The following is a 21638-nucleotide window of genomic DNA, read 5'->3' as shown; positions in this document are numbered from 1 at the left end:
ATACTTCCAAGCAGGTTTCTTAGAGTTTCTGATTATTTTTATCATAATTGGGGAAAAATTTGACATATGTGTGTGGTACATTGGTCAGATTTTTTAAATGTTACAATCAGTTAGAAAAATTGATTGCTATTCTTGAATTGAACAGATATTTTAAAAATTGTATGGTGTGTGGCCACCTTAAGGCTCAACACACACCATACAATCTTGGTTGTTCAATCTTACCACTTTCATGTAGTATAGGAGCTTATCCAATCAATCATTCAAGGTATTTTCAATCTGTTGGCCCTTATACTACATAGATTTGGTAAATCTGTACAACCAAGATTGTATGGTGTGTGTTGAGCTTAAAGAGGAACTCCAGTGAAAAGAATGTAGTAAAAAAAGTGCTTCATTTTTTACCATAATTATGGATACATGATTTAGTCAGTGTTTGCTCATTGTAAAATCTTTCCTCTCCCCGATTTACATTCTGACATTTATTACATGGTAACATTTTTACTGTGGGCAGGTTATGTAGCTGCTCCTAGCTGTTTTGGCTGTTAGAGACAGCTGTAAACAGCTAATTCCTGTCTGTGAACATTGTTACATTGTGGCAGTTTGCCCAGAGTACCGCGGTACTCAGAGCTTCTTGTGGGAGGGGTTTCAGCACAAAATCAGTCATACAGCGCCCCCTGATGGTCTGTTTGTGAAAATCCTTATATTTCTCATGTAAAAGGGGGTATCAGCTACTGATTGGGATAAAGTTCAATTCTAGGTTGGAGTTTCTCTTTAAGACAGAGACAATGCTGCCATTTATGCCATAAATCCCATCTGGAGTCAGTGGTAACAGCTAAAATGTTTATTATTTTTTTCTTTTACAAATTCTTTGCAGGCAAGTGAGGGCCGAGGTCTGGAACCCACTCGGATGCTTTTTTGAGCGTTTAGGGAGCGCTTTAAATCGCTAGCGATTTCCCTAAACGCTCTGCCAATGTAAATAAATGTAACAAATTCCACAGTAGCGATTGTGATTAGCAAAATCACAGTCGCAGGACATGCAGCATTTTGCGAACTCTAATCGCAAATCGCTATCACAATCGCTGGCAAAAAGCTTACACTTTTTAAAATTGCTATCAAAAATAGCCGGAAGACGCGCATGAAATCGCTTACAAAATGCTAATTAAAAACGCGAGCGATTTGCAGTGGGTCCCAGGGCTCAGATTGACTCTGTTGTGTTTGCCGACACGCTGCAGATCAAATTGTACCCAGTCCCTGTAATGTGCTGCTAGAATAAGTAACAGGGAGAATGTACAGGGTGTATAGTAAGTACAAAATCACATGGGATCTCTGCAGAGCACCACATTTCAGCAAGTCTCTAAAGAGCAATAAGTCTCAGTGACTTTCTGAAGAGCAGCAAATCACAGTGACTCTCTGTACAGTAGCAAATCTCAGTGACTCTTTGAAGAGCAACAAATCTTAATTAATCTCTGTTCAGCACCAAATATCAGAGACTCTCTGTACAGCAGCAAATCTCAGTGACTATCTGAAGAGCAGAAAATCTCAGTGACTCTCTGCAGAGCACCAAATATTAGTGACTCTCTGCAGAGCACCAAATCTCAGCAACTTTCTGCAGAGCACCAAATCTCAATGACTCTGTGCAGAGCACCAAATATTAGTGACTCTCTGCAGAGCACCAAATCTCAGTGACTCTCTGCAGAGCACCAAATATTAGTGACTCTCTGCAGAGCACCAAATCTCAGTGACTCTCTGCAGAGCACCAAATATTAGTGACTCTCTGCAGAGCACCAAATATTAGTGACTCTCTGCAGAGCACCAAATATTAGTGACTCTCTGCAGAGTACCAAATCTCAGTGACTCTCTGCAGAGTACAAAATCTCAGTGACCTTTGCAGAGTACCAAATCTCAGTGACTCTCTGCAGAGTACCAAATCTCAGTGACTCTCTGCAGAGCACCAAATCTCAGCGACTCTCTGCAGAGCACCAAATCTCAGCAACTTTCTGCAGAGCACCAAATCTCAATGACTTTCTGCAAAGCACCAAATCTTAATGACTCTCTGCAGAGCACCAAATCTCAGTGACTCACTGCAGAGCAGCAAATCTCAGAGACTCTCTGCAGAGCACCAAATCTCAGTGACTCTCTACAGAGCACCAAATATTAGTGACTCTGCAGAGCAGCAAGCTTCAGTGACTCTCTGCGGAGTACCAAATCTCAGTGACTCTCTGCAGAGCACCAAATCTCAGCAACTTTCTGCAGAGCATCAAATCTCAGGCCCAGTGCACACCGAGCGGTTTTTGGAGCGATCCGCCGGCCGCAACCGCCTGGAAAAATGTTTGGCTAATGTATTGCAATGGGATGGTGCACACCGGCGGTTTGAGGTTTTTGCCAAGCCGCAAACGCGCCTCCTGCTGCGCATTTGCGGTTTGCTAAAAAACCTCAAACCGCCGGTGTGCACCACACATTGAAATACAATAGCCAAGCGTTTTCACTGGCTGATGCGGCTGGTGGATCGCATACAAAATCCGCTTGGTGTGCACCCGGCCAAATATCTGCTCTCTGCTCCCAAAACCGCTAGCGTTTTGACGATCTGCTAGCGGTTTTGGTGTGCACTGGGCCTCATTGACTCTCTGCAGAACACCAAATCTCAGCGACTCTGTATAGCACCAAATCTCAGTGGCTCTATGCAGAGCACCAAATCTCAGCAACTTTATGCAGAGCACCAAATCTCATTGACTCTCTGCAGAACACCAAATCTCAGCGACTCTGTAGAGCACCAAATCTCAGGGACTCTCTGCAGAGCACCAAATCTCAGGGACTCTCTGTAGAGCACCAAATCTCAGGGACTCTCTGCAGAGCACCAAATCTCAATGACTCTCTGCAGAGCACCAAATCTCAGAGACCCTCTGAAGAGCTCCAAACCTCAGTGACTTTCTGCAGAGCACCAAATCTCAATGACTCTCTGCAGAGCACCAAATCTCAATGACTCTCTGCAGAGCACCAAATCTCATTGACTCTCTGCAAAACACCAAATCTAAGCGACTCTGTATAGCACCAAATCTCAGGGACTCTCTGTAGAGCACCAAATCTCAGGGACTCTCTGCAGAGCACCAAATCTCAATGACTCTCTGCAGAGCACCAAATCTCAGAGACCCTCTGAAGAGCTCCAAACCTCAGTGACTTTCTGCAGAGCACCAAATCTCAATGACTCTCTGCAGAGCACCAAATCTCAATGACTCTCTGCAGAGCACCAAATCTCATTGACTCTCTGCAAAACACCAAATCTAAGCGACTCTGTATAGCACCAAATCTCAGTGGCTCTATGCAGAGCACCAAATTTCAGCGACTCTCTGCAGAGCAGCAAATCTCAGAGACTCTCTGCAGAGCACCAAATCTCAGTGACTCTCTGCAGAGCAGCAAATCTCAGGGACTCTCTGCAGAGCAGCAAATCTCAGGGACTCTCTGTAGAGCAACACATCTCAGAGACCCTCTGAAGAGCTCCAAACCTCAGTGACTTTCTGCAGAGCATCAAATCTCATTGACTCTCTGCAAAACACCAAATCTCAGCGACTCTGTATAGCACCAAATCTCAGTGACTCTCTGCAGAGCACCAAATCTCAGTGACTCTCTGCAGAGTACCAAATCTCAGTGACTCTCTGCAGAACACCAAATCTCAGCGGCTCTCTGCAGAGTACCAAATCTCAGTGACTCTCTGCAGAGCACCAAATCTCAATGACTCTCTGCAGAGCACCAAATCTCAGGGACTCTCTGTAGAGCACCAAATCTCAGGGACTCTCTGCAGAGCACCAAATCTCAATGACTCTCTGCAGAGCACCAAATCTCAGAGACCCTCTGAAGAGCTCCAAACCTCAGTGACTTTCTGCAGAGCACCAAATCTCAATGACTCTCTGCAGAGCACCAAATCTCATTGACTCTCTGCAGAGCACCAAATCTCATTGACTCTCTGCAAAACACCAAATCTAAGCGACTCTGTATAGCACCAAATCTCAGTGACTCTCTGCAGAGCACCAAATTTCAGCGACTCTCTGCAGAGCAGCAAATCTCAGAGACTCTATGCAGAGCACCAAATCTCAGTGACTCTCTGCAGAGCACCAAATCTCAGAGACCCTCTGAAGAGCTCCAAACCTCAGTGACTTTCTGCAGAGCATCAAATCTCATTGACTCTCTGCAAAACACCAAATCTCAGCGACTCTGTATAGCACCAAATCTCAGTGACTCTCTGCAGAGCACCAAATCTCAGTGACTCTCTGCAGAGCACCAAATCTCAGTGACTCTCTGCAGAGCACCAAATCTCAGTGACTCTCTGCAGAACACCAAATCTCAGCGGCTCTCTGCAGAGTACCAAATCTCAGTGACTCTCTGCAGAGCACCAAATCTCAATGACTCTCTGCAGAGCACCAAATCTCAGGGACTCTCTGTAGAGCGCCAAATCTCAGGGACTCTCTGTAGAGCGCCAAATCTCAGGGACTCTCTGTAGAGCGCCAAATCTCAGGGACTCTCTGCAGAGCACCAAATCTCAATGACTCTCTGCAGAGCACCAAATCTCAGAGACCCTCTGAAGAGCTCCAAACCTCAGTGACTTTCTGCAGAGCACCAAATCTCAATGACTCTCTGCAGAGCACCAAATCTCAATGACTCTCTGCAGAGCACCAAATCTCATTGACTCTCTGCAAAACACCAAATCTAAGCGACTCTGTATAGCACCAAATCTCAGTGGCTCTATGCAGAGCACCAAATTTCAGCGACTCTCTGCAGAGCAGCAAATCTCAGAGACTCTATGCAGAGCACCAAATCTCAGTGACTCTCTGCAGAGCAGCAAATCTCAGGGACTCTCTGTAGAGCAACACATCTAAGAGACCCTCTGAAGAGCTCCAAACCTCAGAGACTTTCTGCAGAGCATCAAATCTCATTGACTCTCTGCAAAACACCAAATCTCAGCGACTCTGTATAGCACCAAATCTCAGTGACTCTCTGCAGAGCACCAAATCTCAGTGACTCTCTGCAGAGCACCAAATCTCAGTGACTCTCTGCAGAGCACCAAATCTCAGTGACTCTCTGCAGAACACCAAATCTCAGCGGCTCTCTGCAGAGTACCAAATCTCAGTGACTCTCTGCAGAGCACCAAATCTCACTGACTCTCTGCAGAGCACCAAATCTCACTGACTCTCTGCAGAGCACCAAATCTCACTGACTCTCTGCAGAGCACCAAATCTCAGCGACTCTCTGCAGAGCACCAAATCTCAGTGACTCTCTGCAGAGCACCAAATCTCAGTGACTCTCTGCAGAGCAGCAAATCTCAGAGACTCTCTGTAGAGCACCAAATCTCAGTGACTCTCTGTAGAGACTCTAGAGAATGTCAGTGAGATGGAATATATGTGAACTGGTTAAAGTGTTATCTATTTGAACTGCTACTATACAGATGAAACGCAAAAAACTAGAATATTGTGTAAGTCCATTTATTTCAGTAATATGACTTTAAAGGAGAAAGTGATATATGAAATAGACTCATTACATGCAAAGCGAGATATTTCAAGCCTGTATCTATATATATAAAAGTGTGTGTGTGTGTGTGTGTGTGTGTGCGTGTGTATGTATATGTGTATGTATGTGTGTGTGTGTGTGTGTGTGTGTGTGTGTGTGTGTGTGTGTGTGTGTGTGTGTGTGTGTGTGTGTGTGTGTGTGTGTGTGTGTGTGTGTGTGTATATGTGTGTGTGTGTGTGTGTGTGTGTGTGTGTGTGTGTGTGTGTGTGTGTGTGTGTGTGTGTGTGTGTGTGTGTGTGTGTGTGTGTGTGTGTGTGTGTGTGTGTGTGTGTGTGTGTGTGTGTGTGTGTGTGTGTGTGTGTGTGTGTGTGTGTGTGTATATGTGTGTATGTGTGTGTGTGTGTGTGTGTGTGTGTGTGTGTGTGTATGTATGTGTGTGTGTGTGTGCGTGTGTCTGTGTGTGTGCGCGCGTGTGTGTGTGTGTCGATCACTCGAAAACGGCTTGACCAATTTGAACGAAACTTGGTATACAGATCCCTTACTACCTGGGATGATATGTTCTGGGGGTCTGGCGCCCCCCCCTGCACACGTGGGCGTAGCTACAAACAGCCAATCAGATTTCACCCATTCAAGTCAATGGAAAAATGTAAAAGGCTGCCATTCTCACAGTAATCAAGCCAGAGTCCCCACACTTGGCACAGTTGGTCACTTGGTGACCGAGGTTACAAATTCAGGAAAAGTGGGTGGAGCATAAAACAGCCAATCAAATTTCAGCCATTCATTTTAAATGGGAAAATGTAAACTGCAGCCATTCTTAGACTGTTAATCGCAGGGTTCTCAAACTTGCCACAGTTGGTCACTGGGTGAATGCGATTAAGATTCAAGAAAGTGGGTGGAGCCTACAACAGCCAATCAAAATTCACCTATTGATTTTCAAGGGGAATATTTAAATTGCTGCCATTCTTATGGTGCGTACACACATGCGACTATAGTCGTTTGTAACGATCGTTCCCCGATCTTTACCAACGACGATCGTTACAAAAAACGAACCACCGACTATTAAGGCAAACGACGAACGAGCCAAATCGCTACAAAAGAAAGTTCTGTCTCGGCGGATTTTAACCAACGACGATCGTTTGCAAAAGTAGTACATGGTTGGAAACGGTCGTTCGTACTAGGCTTGACATGCGCATTTCACTATTTCTCCATGAAACTTCTCATTTTTATGCGCAGGCGCAATAGTTGCTTTCTGTGATGTAACGTTCGTTCTAACGATCAGATCGTTACACACATTTTAAAACTACCTTTACTTAGGTCGTTCTTTCATCAATTAAAAGTTCGTTCGTCGTTCTTAACGAACGATCGTTGTCGCATGTGTGTACGTAGCATAACAGTGTTAATGGCAGAGGCTTCAAACTTGCTACAGTCGGTTATTGGGTGACTGGGGTCCAAATTCACTAAAGGGGTGGGGCCACATACAGCCAATCAGATTTCCTTGGTGGATAAACTGCTTCCAGTCACGCATTTTTGATGCCAGGAACCTCTAAGCTCACAAACTTGGTCATTGAGTGACTGTGTGTCAAGGTTACAAAAAGTGGGCGGAGCCAAAAACAGCTTTTACTGGCAAAATACAAACTGCAGCCATTCTTACGTCGTTAATGGCAGGGTTCTCAAACTTTGCACAGTTGGTCACTGGGTGACTGAGATTAAGATTTTGGAAGGTGGGTGGAGCCTACAACAGCCAATAAAAATTCACCTTTCAATTTTCAAAGGGAATGTTTAAGCTGCTACCATTCTCTTATACTGTTAAAAGCAGATGCCTCAAACCTGGTACAGTTGGTCACTGGGTGACTAGGGCCCAAACTCAGAAAGGGGGCGAAGCCACAAACAGCCAATAAGATTTGTTTATTTTTAAATGGGAATATACAAAGTATTGATACCAAGGACCCCAAAGCTGATAAACTTGATAATTGAGTGTCTGTATGTCAAGGTTAGAAAAAGTGAGCGGTGCCAACAACTACATTTTTAACATGGCAGGATTCCCAAACTTTACACAATTGGCCACTGGGTGACTGGGATGAATATTCAGAAATGTGGGTAGAGCCTACAACAGCCAATCAAAATGTACCTATTGATTTTCAAGGGTAATATTCACATTGCTACCATTCTTACACTGTTAATGGCCTCAAACCTGAAACAGTCAGTCATTGGGTGACTGGGGTCCAAATTCACTAAAGGGGTGGAGCCACAAACAGCCAATCAGATTTGTTAGATTGATTTCAGCCATTCTGTTATTGGCAGGGTTCTTAAACGTGACACAGTTGGCCACTGGGTGACTGGGACTAATATTCAGGAAAGTGGGTGGAGCCTACAGCAGCCAATCAAAATTCACCTTTTGATTTTCAAGGGGAATATTGCAACTGCAGCCATTCTTACACTGTTAATGGCAGAGGCCTCAAACCTGCTACAGTCGGTCGTTAAGTTTTTGGGGTTCAAATTCAGTAAAGGGGCGGAGCCAAAAACAGCCAGATTTCTTTGCTGGATAAACTGCTTCCATTACCACAATTTTGATGCCAGGAACCCAAAAGCTCACAAACTTGGTCATTGAGTAGTGACTGTGTGTCCAGGTTACAAACAGTGGGTGGAGTTAAAACAGATTTTTCTGTTAATGGAAAGGTTCTCAAACTTAGCATAGCTGCTTACTAGGTGACTGGGATTAATGTTCAGAAAAGTGGGTGGAACCTAAAAATGCCAATCAAAAATTACATGTCACTTTTTAAGGAGAATATTACAATTGCTGCCATTCTTGCACTGTTAATGGCACAAGCCCGAGACCTGGTACAGTCGGTCATTGGGTCACTGGGGTTCAAATTCAGAAAAGGGACAGAGCCACAAACAGTCAATCAGATTTGTTTCATTTCATGGGAAAATACAAATGATTGATGCCAAGGACCCCAAAGTTCACAAACTTGGTCATGGAGTGACTGTGTGTCCAGGTTACAAAAAGTGGGCGGAGCCAAAAACAAATTTCACTGGGAAAGTGTAAACTGTAGCCATTCTTACACTGTTTATGGCAGGGTTCCCAAACTTTGCCCAGATGGTCACTGAGTGACTTGAGATTAATATTCAGAGAAGTGGGTGGAGCCTATAATAGCCAATCAAAATTCACCTGTTGATTTTCAAGTGGAATATTTCAATTGCTGCCATTTTTCCACTGTTAATAGCAGATGCCTCAAACCTGCTACAGTTGGTCATTGGGTGACTGGGGTTCAAATGCTGGAGAGGGGTGGAGCCACAAACAGCCTGATTTGTTTAATTTCTATGGGAATATACAAATTATTGATGCCAAGGACCCCAAAGCTCACAAACTTGGTCATTGAGTGTTTGTGTGTTAGGGTTAGAAAGTGGGCGGAGCAAACACCAGTCAAATACTTACCAGAGCAACGCCGGGTCATCAATGGGTGGAGAAAAATACAAATTTCACTGGGAAAATGTAAACTGCAGCCATTCTTACACTGTTAATGGCAGGGTTTTTAAACTTTGCACAGTTGGTCACTGGGTGACTGGGATTAATATTCAGAAAAGTGGGTGGAGCCTACAAAAGTGAATCAAACTTCACCTATTGCTTTTCAAGGGGAATATTTAATTGCTGCCATTCTTGCACTGTTAATGGCACAGGCCTCAAACCTGGTACAGTTGGTCATTGGGTGACTGGGGTTCAAATTCAGAAAAGGGGGTGGAGCCACAAACAGCCAATCAGATTTTTTCATTTCAATGCAAATTATTGATACCAAAGACGGCAAAGCTCACAAACTTGGTCAGTGAGTAATTGTGTGTTAGGGTTAGAAAAAGTATGCGGTTCCAACACCAGCCAAATACATACCCGGGCAACGACGGGCAATCAGCTAGTTTGTTATAATGTCGATGATGATTATGGCTTACAGCTTATGAGAACATCAAAATCTCAGCCCATTAGAATATTGTGAAACTGTTCCATATTCCAGGCTCAAAGTGTCAGACTCTGGTCAGCTAATTCATCCAAAACACCTGCAAAGGGTTCCTATTTCATATATTAAAGGTGAAACTAATGCCTGGTACACACTATCAATTATTATTGTCCAATATCACTGAACAGTTTTACCACCATTTACCACCATTATGTTGCGTAAAGATTTACCTATCCTACACAATCTGCTCATAGTGTTCAATATCTCTTGACCCTCATACTACTTGGAGGTGGTAATATTGGTCAGTGACTGGCCAATCAAAATTTTTTAGGGGCCCTAGTACAACGGAGAACATTTTGCGGGTCATTTTCGTTTACTAAAAAAAACGGTACTTATCCGTTAGCCGGCCGCATCCGGCAGGTGGCGACAAAACTCCACCAGAGTTACATCTTTCCCTACTATTCATGTCGGCCTGGAGGGGGAATAGTAATTCGCGCCACCTGCCGGATGTGCCCGGCTAACGGATAAGTACCAAAAAAAAACCTTCCATTGCCTTGCATTAAAATAATGTCAAGATTGTCACGATATTTAAAAAAAAAAAAAAAAAAAAAAAAAAAAAAAAATCGCAATCGCGCCTATTTTGCCGCAATTTTAATGCCAGTCAATACAAACTTTTTTTTATAAAACAAAAACGACCTTCAAACGCTCTCCAGTGTGCCAGGGCTCTTAGTTGAATTACTGAAATAAATAAAATGTGCACAAAATTCTGATTTTCGAGTTTCACCTGTATACTTTGACCTTTTAGCAGCTATTTGTTTATTATTATTATATGTTGGCCCTAAAGGCCGGTTCATAGCAACATCTGTTGACAGTTTTCTTTCTCGTTTGTCGCCGGGATCTGCCGCATCTCCCATTGAGATGAACGGCAGCGTTCATCTCAATGTGTTTACCTGTTGAATTGCGCAAGTGCTGCGGTCCATAGAATTCTTTAGGGACACTGCGTGTAGCTTCTAGTGTCATTTGTGGTTCCGTTTACTCCTAGGGGCTCAAAACGCGAAACATTGAGGGTCCTTTTCCACTACACAGCTGAATCGCTAAACCACAAATCACTAGTGATTTTTAAATCGCTAGGGTTGCTACTTTATCATAGAAATCATGAGAAGTATTTTCCGCTATAGTTATTCGATTTGTAAATCGCAAATCACAATCGCTTTCTGGAGTGATTTTTAGAGGGATAACGCAATGCAAATGAAAATCGCAATCGCATAACAAAATGAATTAAAAAAAAAAAAAAAAAAAAAAAAAAAAAAAATCGCTGGCGTTTGTGGTTGGTAGTGGAAAAGAACCCTGACGCGGACCATTTGAGCACGCCCAGAGCAGGACCATCCACTAGGCAACCTAGGCAGGTGCCTGAGGCCTAGTGGGTGTCAAGGGCCCAATAGCCACTTTCTCTGACCTCTCTCCACTTCAGCTTATCAAGAACACCACAAGGGGCCCCAAATTTACTACCTTGACATTACATCTTAAAGGGGAACTGAGGTGAGAGGAATATGGAAGCTGCCATATTTATTTCCTTCTAACCAATACCAGTTGCCTGGCAGCCCTGCTGATCTATTTGGCTGCAGTAGTGAAAGGTTGTAATAATGTGCTGCTTAAATCACCCCGATATTAAAATATATACAGCACATCACAATTTCTTAAAAATGACATCATTGCTTCAGCAGCACATTCCTCCAGACAGTGCTTTACAGATACATTAATAATTAACACTCTAGAAGTTCCAGGCACCTGAATACAAAACCTGTATTTCAATACCCAGTTGGTATATTACCATACAAGCCACTGTGACAGAGATCTGAAGACTCAGACCTATTCATGCATTGTTGTTAAAAAACCTGGTCTATTGAGAAATTAACACATGTAACAAAGTCTACCTCTGCCAGTTGTTTACAGAATAACAAATCCTATTGTCTCTGCTGTCTGTACCATGTCTATGCTATTGTTTCAAATATTTTCTATGTGCACTCCGGTCTAATCTGGTTTTTTCCCTAACATCAGGGTGTATATAAGATTGACCTGTAAATAAAGATTTCAGATGCTGTTCCACCAATTTAAGTGTTTGTGGTTCTGTATCTCCCAGCTGGAAGAGAGGGTATTCACTTGGATTGGGGGAGAACTTTAACCTGGGTTGCAGATTATTCTGCTAAGTCATCTTGTAGCTGCCTCCGCTGAAATTGAGCTAACAGTTTGGTGTCGAGAAGTTGGATCCGCCATATACAGTATCGGGTGAGTAATTCTATTTTTTGATTACCACCCTATACTGTCAGAGCGGATTAATAGAACCCGGAGGGAAAGTGCTTCTGTAGCGCCTCTCCCAGGAATCTGATATTCCTAAAGTAAATAGCGGGTCTGATGCCCCAATTAAGAAAGCAGTACTGTGTGTCTAAGTGAATATTCTCTCTAAACCTTGTATATTGTTGTATAGTCGCTTAAGTGAATTTTAGTTATATAAGATTGCATGTTACTGTATAGATTTGTGTAGATTGTATGTGAGGTTAAGCTGAGATTGAAGGTATAAACTTGTCCACAGAGGATAGTTAAAATTCAAACCATAAATCGGGTGTATTTAAACCTGATTAGAAACTATAGAAGAATCACATAAGCTGGAGACCAGGTTTGCCAGTAAAGTCTAATACTGACGTCACCATCCCTAGATAAACCTTCAAACTCAGCTAATCTCACTCTATTTTTTTTTAGCTTGGCATAATGGGAAAGTCTCAAGGTAAGGGGACTCCCACGGGTTATTTTTGATTTATGATGTATCATATTCTGTGATGCTGTTTAATGCGGATATATAGATTTGTAAGTTTTAGAAAGAATCATGTTCCACAATTTGCTTTGAATCTTATTTCTGACTAACTCTATTTAGGAGTTTCATTTTTTTTCTCGGAGACACTCAGCAGTTGCAGGTGTCTCTCTGGACCAGGACATTTTGAATGGGCATTGCGGCCGCAGGTTAACTTTTTTTATCAGTCCCTCCAAAATGTTCTGGCCTGGCTACTAGATGTTTCTGAGCCTTTTCTTCTAATTACTATAAATGTGTTTGTCTATCTCCTCTCACTGTAGTTTCTGTGGAACTGTGATTTAAATTGCTTGTGTATGACTGGTTGCACTTTTTCAGCTAGGTTGTACTTTAAATATGCATCTCTGGACATCTGCTCAGAGTTGTTGCAGGTTTCTACCCCTTCCCTCAATGTATTAGGAGAGACTTGTGTTAATACTTTTGTTTTTTCTCTTTCCTCTTCCCTGAAAAGACTGGGGGCAATGAGGAGAGTGTCAGGAAACAGAAACAAAAGAAGATCCCAGCTATATGTTGTTTGTCTGTTTGTGTATGTGTCTGTGCACAGAGAGTATCCAAATATTTTTTTTAGAGTTAGGAATAAACCTCTTAATTTAATTGATCGTTTTTTTCTACAGTCAGAAAAGTCAAAAGCTAAATTATTGTTGGAGTCTAAGGTATGCGGACTGTGGTTATGTAAATGTGCATGTGTTGTCTTTCTTTGTCTACTATAGGAGAGGGTTTGTAAATTGTCTTGAGGCAAGGCAGGTGAGATTGAATGTGTAATTGGTTTTCACCTCATATAATGAATGACCCATGCACAAAGTTGCTGGCCATTGTGATGTTTTGAATTTAGTGTTTTGCATAGGAAACAATTTATTTCAGGTGAACCAGATGTAACATGTCTTAAAATTTGTAATTTAAAGTTGGTTATAAAAAATTAACATACGGAAAGGCATGTTCCATCTGAAGTTTTTTGTTTTTTTATGTGGGTTTTTTTTTTTTGTCAGGTATTTTTGCATATACCTGAGAATTCAAAGCACACAACAGTTTTGCTGTCAATGGGTGAATTAGGTTTGTAAATCTTCCAGTAGGAATTAAGTTGCTGTGAATGAAATGTAATCATTTTAACTTGAGCTTGCACTCATGCCGATATGAATGTAATGTAGAGATTGTGTCCAAAATCATCTTGCTCAAATTACTAGAAGTTATGCTCATGCCAGGTTTTCTGTTCATATTGCCAATAATAATGCAAACAATTGTGTGAATGTTTGGGTACGTGTATAATATTAATGGTGATGAGTCCCTTAAGCAAAGTGACATGCTTATATTTTTTCACTTGTAATTGTGTAAAATTCTAACAAATGCTTTTACAGCAATTTCTTTGTTGGTTTCTGGTCTGTCTCTGGTTACAATCTGAGGGGTGTGGGAAACAAACCCTGGTGTTGTGCATTTGGGGAGGGTTTTGAACAGCAGACGTTGACCCCCTGTACCACCTACTGTGCACGGGGTGAGATGGGGGGCCAACTAAACCTGCAAGTGGCTGAATCACACAGCCTCATAACCGGGCCCACATCAGTGTTCTAACATGCCTGGAGAGGGTGGAGACAAATATGTCATGTAAAATACTTATTGGTTGATTTGATTGTAATTGTCTCCATATGTCTGTTTGTATTGATACTGTGCTGTATAAAGCAAGGTCAGAGAAATGTGTTTAAGTGTCAGAACTCTATAGTACTAGGATTTACAGACAGTATGATGTTAGTAAAAGAAATTTGAATAGAGAGAGTAACCTTTGTCAAAAATATTGTTACATAGCTACGCATGTGGTAAATAGGTTGCACACACCCACTAAGCTGTTTAACTTCTTATTACCATTGAGGACCTCTACATAACTGCTTTGATTGAGACTGAGCTATCAATTACTTGGCTCATGCAGTTTGACAAACCTTGAACTCTTGTCTGATTCATCTTTACTAATTTGCCTGCACAAGTGTTCTTTATTACCTGTTCACTTGGAGACCTGCCTGTGATATCACCTGATTATGGAGTACTTTGGAGATCATCTGATATGATTCTCCTGCACTGATGCAGCCCTAGAAGGATGACCCTCTGCTGTAAGGATGAGCCCTTCCTGCACCTGCCCTCCTCCTGTGTTGGTGATGGCTGCTTCAAGCCTTTCTTTTGTGTCATCCTTTGGGAAGAACTCCGCCTCTGCTGTTGCAACTGTGAGGTTTCTCAACTGGGATGAGAAGTTGAGTCTGCCCTTCCCTGCCTTCTACAACCTGGCTGCAATTGCTACATCCTTGTTATAAATCTGTTTCCATTTCTTTTGTGGGTGCCCAATGCCATACAATGAAATTGCTAACAAAAAGGCACTGGGTGTAGCCACGGTGATTACACGGCCAGCTCTCAGCCGCCACTGTCTGTTTGCCCCGAGACAGTGAGAGCTTGGCAGAAAAACATCTGCATTCATCATGAGGGCTTGTGGTGATGAATTCACCGTCCTCCTTCACCCTTCAAATGAACAATATTCTACTCTGCAATAATGAACTGACATTTCCTGGACCCACTCGAGGATCATTTTTTTTTTCCAAAATGCATTAAGGAGTTCTAACCTTATGGGTGAGGTGTGGCTTTAGGCAACCTGTTACAGTTTACCACATTCAGTTTTCCATTAAGTTATGCAGGGCTAGATTAGGATGATATACTAGCAAAGCTAACTACTGTTAATTCATCGTGTAGTTGTGTAACCCTTTAAACTGTATATTGTATTTGTGTACCAATGACAACACTAACTCATTGATCTCTAACATACATAGAGCTGTGCATAGTATCTAAGTGATCCCGCCCTTTCCTTTAGAAAAGGTTGGGATCAAAGGTTGGGTTGAAAGGTTGTAATAATGTGCTGCTTAAATCACCCCGATATTAAAATATATACAGCACATCACAATTTCTTAAAAATGACATCATTGCTTCAGCAGCACATTCCTCCAGACAGTGCTTTACAGATACATTAATAATTAACACTCTAGAAGTTCCAGGCACCTGAATACAAAACCTGTATTTCAATACCCAGTTGGTATATTACCATACAAGCCACTGTGACAGAGATCTGAAGACTCAGACCTATTCATGCATTGTTGTTAAAAAACCTGGTCTATTGAGAAATTAACACATGTAACAAAGTCTACCTCTGCCAGTTGTTTACAGAATAACAAATCCTATTGTCTCTGCTGTCTGTACCATGTCTATGCTATTGTTTCAAATATTTTCTATGTGCACTCCGGTCTAATCTGGTTTTTTCCCTAACATCAGGGTGTATATAAGATTGACCTGTAAATAAAGATTTCAGATGCTGTTCCACCAATTTAAGTGTTTGTGGTTCTGTATCTCCCAGCTGGAAGAGAGGGTATTCACTTGGATTGGGGGAGAACTTTAACCTGGGTTGCAGATTATTCTGCTAAGTCATCTTGTAGCTGCCTCCGCTGAAATTGAGCTAACAAGTAGTGTCTGATTCACACCAGAAACAAGCATGCAGCTAATCCTGTCAGATCTGACAATAATGTCAGAAACATAATTTCTAAAAAAGCAAATCCTCAAAAATACCGCACCACATTCAAGTAGTCAAAAAAATTATTATGAGCTTTATTGAAGTTTATAGTTGCACAATAAAACCAATGAAAACCAAAAGATTCCAGGTTACACACAAATGTACATAATATATAATGATATAATTTCATATATGAGCCTAACCCCTTTCCAAGAATAATAGCATAGGTAGAGCGTGCGGTGGGTAATGTGACAAGGGCTAACAAGAAATAACAATCCATAAGCAAAAAATACAAATAGTAGTGCAAATAGTGTGACCAAGGCACTAACAGAGGTAGGTTAGAGGCAAGAGAGCCAAAGTGTAGCAAAGAAATCCCCAGAGGGGGTAGAAGAAGTGTAAAGGTGGCCATACACTGGTCGATTGGCCATCAGATTCGACCAACAGATAGATCCCTCTCTCGTATGGCCACCTTTACTGCAAACAGATTGTGAATCGATTTCATCCTGAAACCGATCACAATCTGTGGTGGTGCTGCTGCTGCCTCGCCCCCCCTCCCCCCGCATACATTACCTGCTCCGGCCAGTGCGACTCCCCCCAGTCACCGCTGTCTTCTTCTCCGCTGGGTTCCGAACCGGCAGGCTTCACTTCTTTCTAGTGATGGGTCGTTCGCGAAAGAGCCGATGCCTCAGCCACCCCACACAGCTCTGATTTGCTCTGTAATAAAGGGCGCTGAGGCATGCTGGGAGATGTAGTCTTCCTTTTGCAGCTTGTAGGAGTGTATGGGGCGGAGCAGAGCAGTAGCAGGAGGGATTGCCCGAGTCAGAGAAGCAGTCTGGAGTTGTCATGGAGACAGGGGCGGGGTTTTTACTCCGATTCGGAGTGGTGTCTAGTGATATTTAATGAAGAGCCGATTCAGAGCCGTAAGAGCCGGCTCTTTAATGGGAGCCGATTCAGAAGAGCCGATTCTCCGAGAAGAGCCGGAATTCCCATCACTACTTCTTTCTGTCCGGGGAAGTTTAAACATTAGAGGGCGCTCTACTGTTTAAACTTCCTGCCGGGACAGGAAGTTCAGTGAAGCTGCAGCCCTGGAGCCCAGAAGAGACAGCGGTGACCGGGGGGACTCACAGCGGCCGGAGTAGGTAATGTATTGCCGCTGTATTGCGTCGGTCTACGGGCATTTGAACGCCGCTATCGACGCACTCCCGACCCGCCCATGATCGAGCGAAATCTTCCGCACAGACGGCTCGACGGGAACGATTTATTTCGGACGGAAATAAATCGTTTGCACAACGATTTCACAGCAGAATCGATCACAGTGATTGAATCTGCTGTATATCGGCGGGAAAATCGTTAGGTGTATGGGCCCCTTAAGTGGTCCAACAGGACCAGAACAAAGTGAACCAGAGCGTGCTGAAGAGAACTCACCACTGCGACAGGAGGAGGAAGGGTCGTTTGCACCGGGAGATCTGGCAGATCTTTATCAGCTGTAAGGGCCCTTTTCCACTTGCAATCGCTAGCGTTCACGCTGAACGCTAGCGATTGCTGAATCGCAATTACCGGCGATTCCCCGACGTTCGCCGCCGCGATTTTGCTATGCTATGCACTGCATAGCAAAATCGCGGCAAATATCGCTCCGCCGCGCGTTCGCGTTCCTGACAAAAACGAATCGCGGTAGTGGAAATGACCTACCGCAATTCCTATGTTAAAAAGCAAACCGTAGCGATTGTAAAATCGCTAGCGGTTTGCGTTTTTGCGATTCAGCCAGCGCAAACGCGCTGGTGGAAAAGGGCCCTAACAAAGAATTGTTGTTCTGTAAAGGTTATTATGCTGTTAGCACCTGTCACTACACCCACCCCACACTCTACCTATGCTATTATTCTTGGAGTAGTGGAAAGGGTTTGGGCTCATATATGAAATGATATCATTATATATTATATACATTTGTGTGTAACCTGGAATCTTTTGGTTTTAATTGATTTTATGGTGCAACTATAAACTTCAATAAAGCTCATAATAATTTTTTGACTACTTGAATGTGGTGCGGTATTTGTGAGGATTTGCTTTTTTGTAAATTATGCTTAGACTTTGGATCCTTTTTCTGCACACATTGCTTTGATTATTACCAATAATATTGATGAGCTTTCTTATTTTGATACTGGTGCTGCCCTATTTCTCTGGTTTAATAATGATCTGCTGCATGCTTGTTCAGGGGCTGTGGCTAAAAGTATTAGAGGCAGAGGATCAGCAGGACAGCCAGGCAACTGGTATTGCTTAACCTCCCTGGCGGTAAGCCCGTGCTGAGCACGGGCTATGCCGCCGGGAGGCACCGCTCAGGCCCCGCTGGGCCGATTTGCATAATTTTTTTTTTTGCTGCACGCAGCTAGCACTTTGCTAGCTGCGTGCAGTGCCCGATCGCCGCCGCTACCCGCCGATCCGCCACTATACGCGTCGCCGCAGCCGCCCCCCCCCCCTAGACCCCGTGCGCTGCCTGGCCAATCAGTGCCAGGCAGCGCCGTGGGGTGGATCGGAGTCCCCTTTGACGTCGGTGACGTCACCCCGCCCCGTCGCCATGGCGACGGGGGAAGCCCTCCAGGAGATCCCGTTCTTTGAACGGGCTCTCCTGATCTCCGATCGCCGGCGGCGATCGGAGGGGCTGGGGGGGATGCCGCTCAGTAGCGGCTATCATGTAGCGAGACCTCGTCTCGCTACATGAAAAAAAGAATTTTTTTTTTAAAAAACGTATTTGCTGCCCCCTGGCGGATTTTGACAAACCGCCAGGAGGGTTAAAGGGAACCTAAACTGAGAGGTATATGAATGTTTCCTTTTAAACAATACTAGTTGCCTGGCAGTCCTGCTGATCTCTTTGGCTGCAGTGATGGCTGAATTACACACCTGAAACAAGCATGCAGCTAATCCATTCTGACTCCAGTCAGAGCACCTGATCTGCATGCTTGTTGAGGGGCTGTGGCTGAAAGTATTAGAGACACAGGATCAGAAGGAGAGTCAGGCAACTGGTATTATTTTAAAAGGAAAAATCCACATCCTTCTCCGTTTAGGTTCCAAATAAACATGGCAGCCTCCATATCCCCTCACTTCAGTTGTCCTTTAATCCATCTCTGAGCAAGCCGAAATGACTTGCTGGCAGCCAGCCGCTTGAACTGGTGATTTGTGTGCTCTTTATTGATCGCAATCATCTGCATGGTTGTAATCAGTTACTGAATAAACGTATTCTAGGATTTTGTCAGCGCAATTCACGCTCTTAGAAAGGCCTTTATTGTGTATATTATGTAAACAGGCAGAGATTAGTGTTTTGCAACCGATCTGCTGAACTGAAGAGTTTTGGATCATTAGAAGATCAGCAGGAGATACATTTGAATGGCCCATTTGCAAGATGCATATGATTTGCATGCAGTTATCGTCTTTGTTAGAGATCTCTCCAGGTACGTGGAAAGGTTATACGTTTAGTGAAAAGCTTTTATTCAGCCTGTGTAGAAGGACACTTATTCGGTAAATAACGGTGCGGCGCTGCAAGGACATGAGTGCGTCACATCACTCCTTCGGAAAAACGCGTAATGCGAAAGTCTCAGTCATTTCGCTCCTAACAAATTATCTGCCTACGCCTGAGAGACTCTCCATTGTTCAGGGTCGGACGGTCGCCAGCCTCGAGCACCTCCAGAAAGCAACGCAAGGGCGGCTGATTCGCAGCCCGCGTCACCCAGTGACACTCGCGTCAACAGCGAGACAAATAATGAGGAAATGGAAAACTATCCTCCCATAAAGTCGATTATTAGAGAGTGATGGCAGCAGCGATGCCTCATTCACCAGCCAGGAAAAAAGTCCCCATATATTCAGAAGTCAGATCTGATAAGGGGGGCGGTTTGTTTCAGCTCAAAATTCTCCATTATAGTGGACCTGAACTCTTAAGGTGCGTACTAGTCGTTTTAAACGATCGTTCCCCGATAATTTCAAATGACGATCGTTTAAAAAAAAGCAGCCAACGACCATTAAGTCTAACGACGGGCGAGCTAGATCGTTAAAAAACGAACGATCTAGCTTGGTCGGATTTTTCCCAACGACGATCGTTTGCAAAAGTAGTACATCGTTGGAAACGGTCGTTCGTACTAGGCTTGACATGCGCGTTTTGCTATTTCTCCATGGAACTTTTCATTTTTATGCGCAAGCGCAATAGTTGCTTTACGTGACGTAACGTTCGTTCTAACGATCAGATCGTTACACACCTTTAACAGCTAACTTTACTTAGGTCGTTCTTTCGTCAATTAAAAGTTTGTTCGTCGTTCACAGAGAACGATCGTTGTCGCATGTGTGTACGTAGCTTTACACAAGACCGAAGGTAAACTTAGGCTGGATGCACACATAACATATGGATGCGTTTTATGTCATGTTTTATGTCAATGTTGTGTGCGTTTTTACTGCTTTTTTTGTGATGCGCTTTTCATGCATTTTGCATGCGTTATCAATGCATTAGTGGTTCGCATATGCTTTTTTGTATGCGTTTTTTAAAGTGATCCAATAGTAAAAAAAAACGAGTTTTACTCACCTGGGGCTTCCCTCAGCCCCCTGCAGCTGTATCGTGCCCTCGCCGTGTCCCTCCGATCCTCGTGTCCCCGCCGGCAGCCACTTCCGGTTTCGCCGTCAGGTGCCGACAGGCTGGGAACGCGAGTGATTCTTCCCGTTCCCAGCCACAATATCGCCCTCTATGCTGCTATAGCATATAGCATGAAGCATATAGCAGCATAGAGGGAGCTATTATGGCTGGGAACACGAAGAATCACTCGCGTTCCCAGCCTGTCGGCACCTGACGGCGAAACCGGAAGTGGCTGCCGGCGGGGACATGAGGATCGGAGAAACACGGCGAGGGCACCGGACTGCTGCAGGGGGCTATTGGAAGCCCCAGGTGAGTAAAAGTCATTTTTTTTTTTTTACTTTAGGATCGCTTTAAATTTCCATTTATGCAAATCACAAGGAAGACAGCAGGAAGCGGAAATACAGCATAAGAAAAAATATTTTTTGGGAAAAAAACATAAAAATGCATGAAAAACTCATACCATTGCGTTCCCATTGACTTTCATTATGTGAGTTTTTGATGCCTTTATGAATATTATGCAACAAAACCAGCGGTTTTAAAAATGCAGGTTTGAAAACGCATAGAAAACGCATGTGCGTTTTTTCCTGTGGCCGTTTTCCGCAATGCTAACGTTTCTGCTATGTGTGCACCTGGCCATAAAGAAATGCACCCTGTATTTATTTAGAGAGTTTAGTCCAGGGGTCTCAAATTCGCGGCCCGCGGGCCATTTGCGGCCCTCGATACAATATTTTGTGGCCCGCACCAGCAAAAGCTTCCTTATAGTTCGCTTCAGTGCTCCCAAGTAAGCCGCCGCATCCCCGCCGCTAAACGATGGCTGCAGAGCCCCCAAATCGCCTGGGGGCAATCCGCAGACATTTCCTGGAAGGGGCAGAGCTTTCAGCTTCAGCTCTGCCCCTCCTGACGTCAATCGCCGCACGGATCGCCGCCTCTCCCCTCCCCTCTCTGTGAAGGAAGAGTGAGAGGGACGGGCAGAGGCGGTGCCGCGATTGACGTCAGGAGGGGCAGAGCTGAAGCTGAAAGCTCTGCCCCTTCCAGGAAATGCCGGCGGATTGCCCCTTGGATGATTTGGGGGCTCTGCAGCCCTCGTTTTGCAGCGGGGACACGGCGGATTACTTGTAATGGGAGCACTGAAGCGAACTATATAATAGGCAAAATAGTTCGCTTCAGTGTGAATTTGATTTTGAAATAAAAATCCATGCA

General features: G+C 43.8%; 1 long non-coding RNA gene across 1 annotated transcript in view; it reads right to left on the bottom strand.

Moving 5' to 3' along the window:
* The window catches only part of LOC137523033 (uncharacterized), a 64202-nt gene extending 47668 nt beyond the window's left edge, over positions 1-16534 (bottom strand). The window contains exon 1 of the long non-coding RNA XR_011022498.1: positions 16403-16534. This is a non-coding gene — a long non-coding RNA (uncharacterized lncRNA). The remainder of the gene's footprint in view (positions 1-16402) is intronic.
* Positions 16535-21638: the final 5104 nt, after the last annotated feature.

Source organism: Hyperolius riggenbachi, chromosome 6 (assembly GCF_040937935.1).
Source record: "Hyperolius riggenbachi isolate aHypRig1 chromosome 6, aHypRig1.pri, whole genome shotgun sequence".
Lineage (NCBI taxonomy): Eukaryota > Metazoa > Chordata > Amphibia > Anura > Hyperoliidae > Hyperolius > Hyperolius riggenbachi.
Note: the sequence above shows the minus strand (reverse complement) of the source record. Positions and strands in the feature narration are given on the sequence as shown.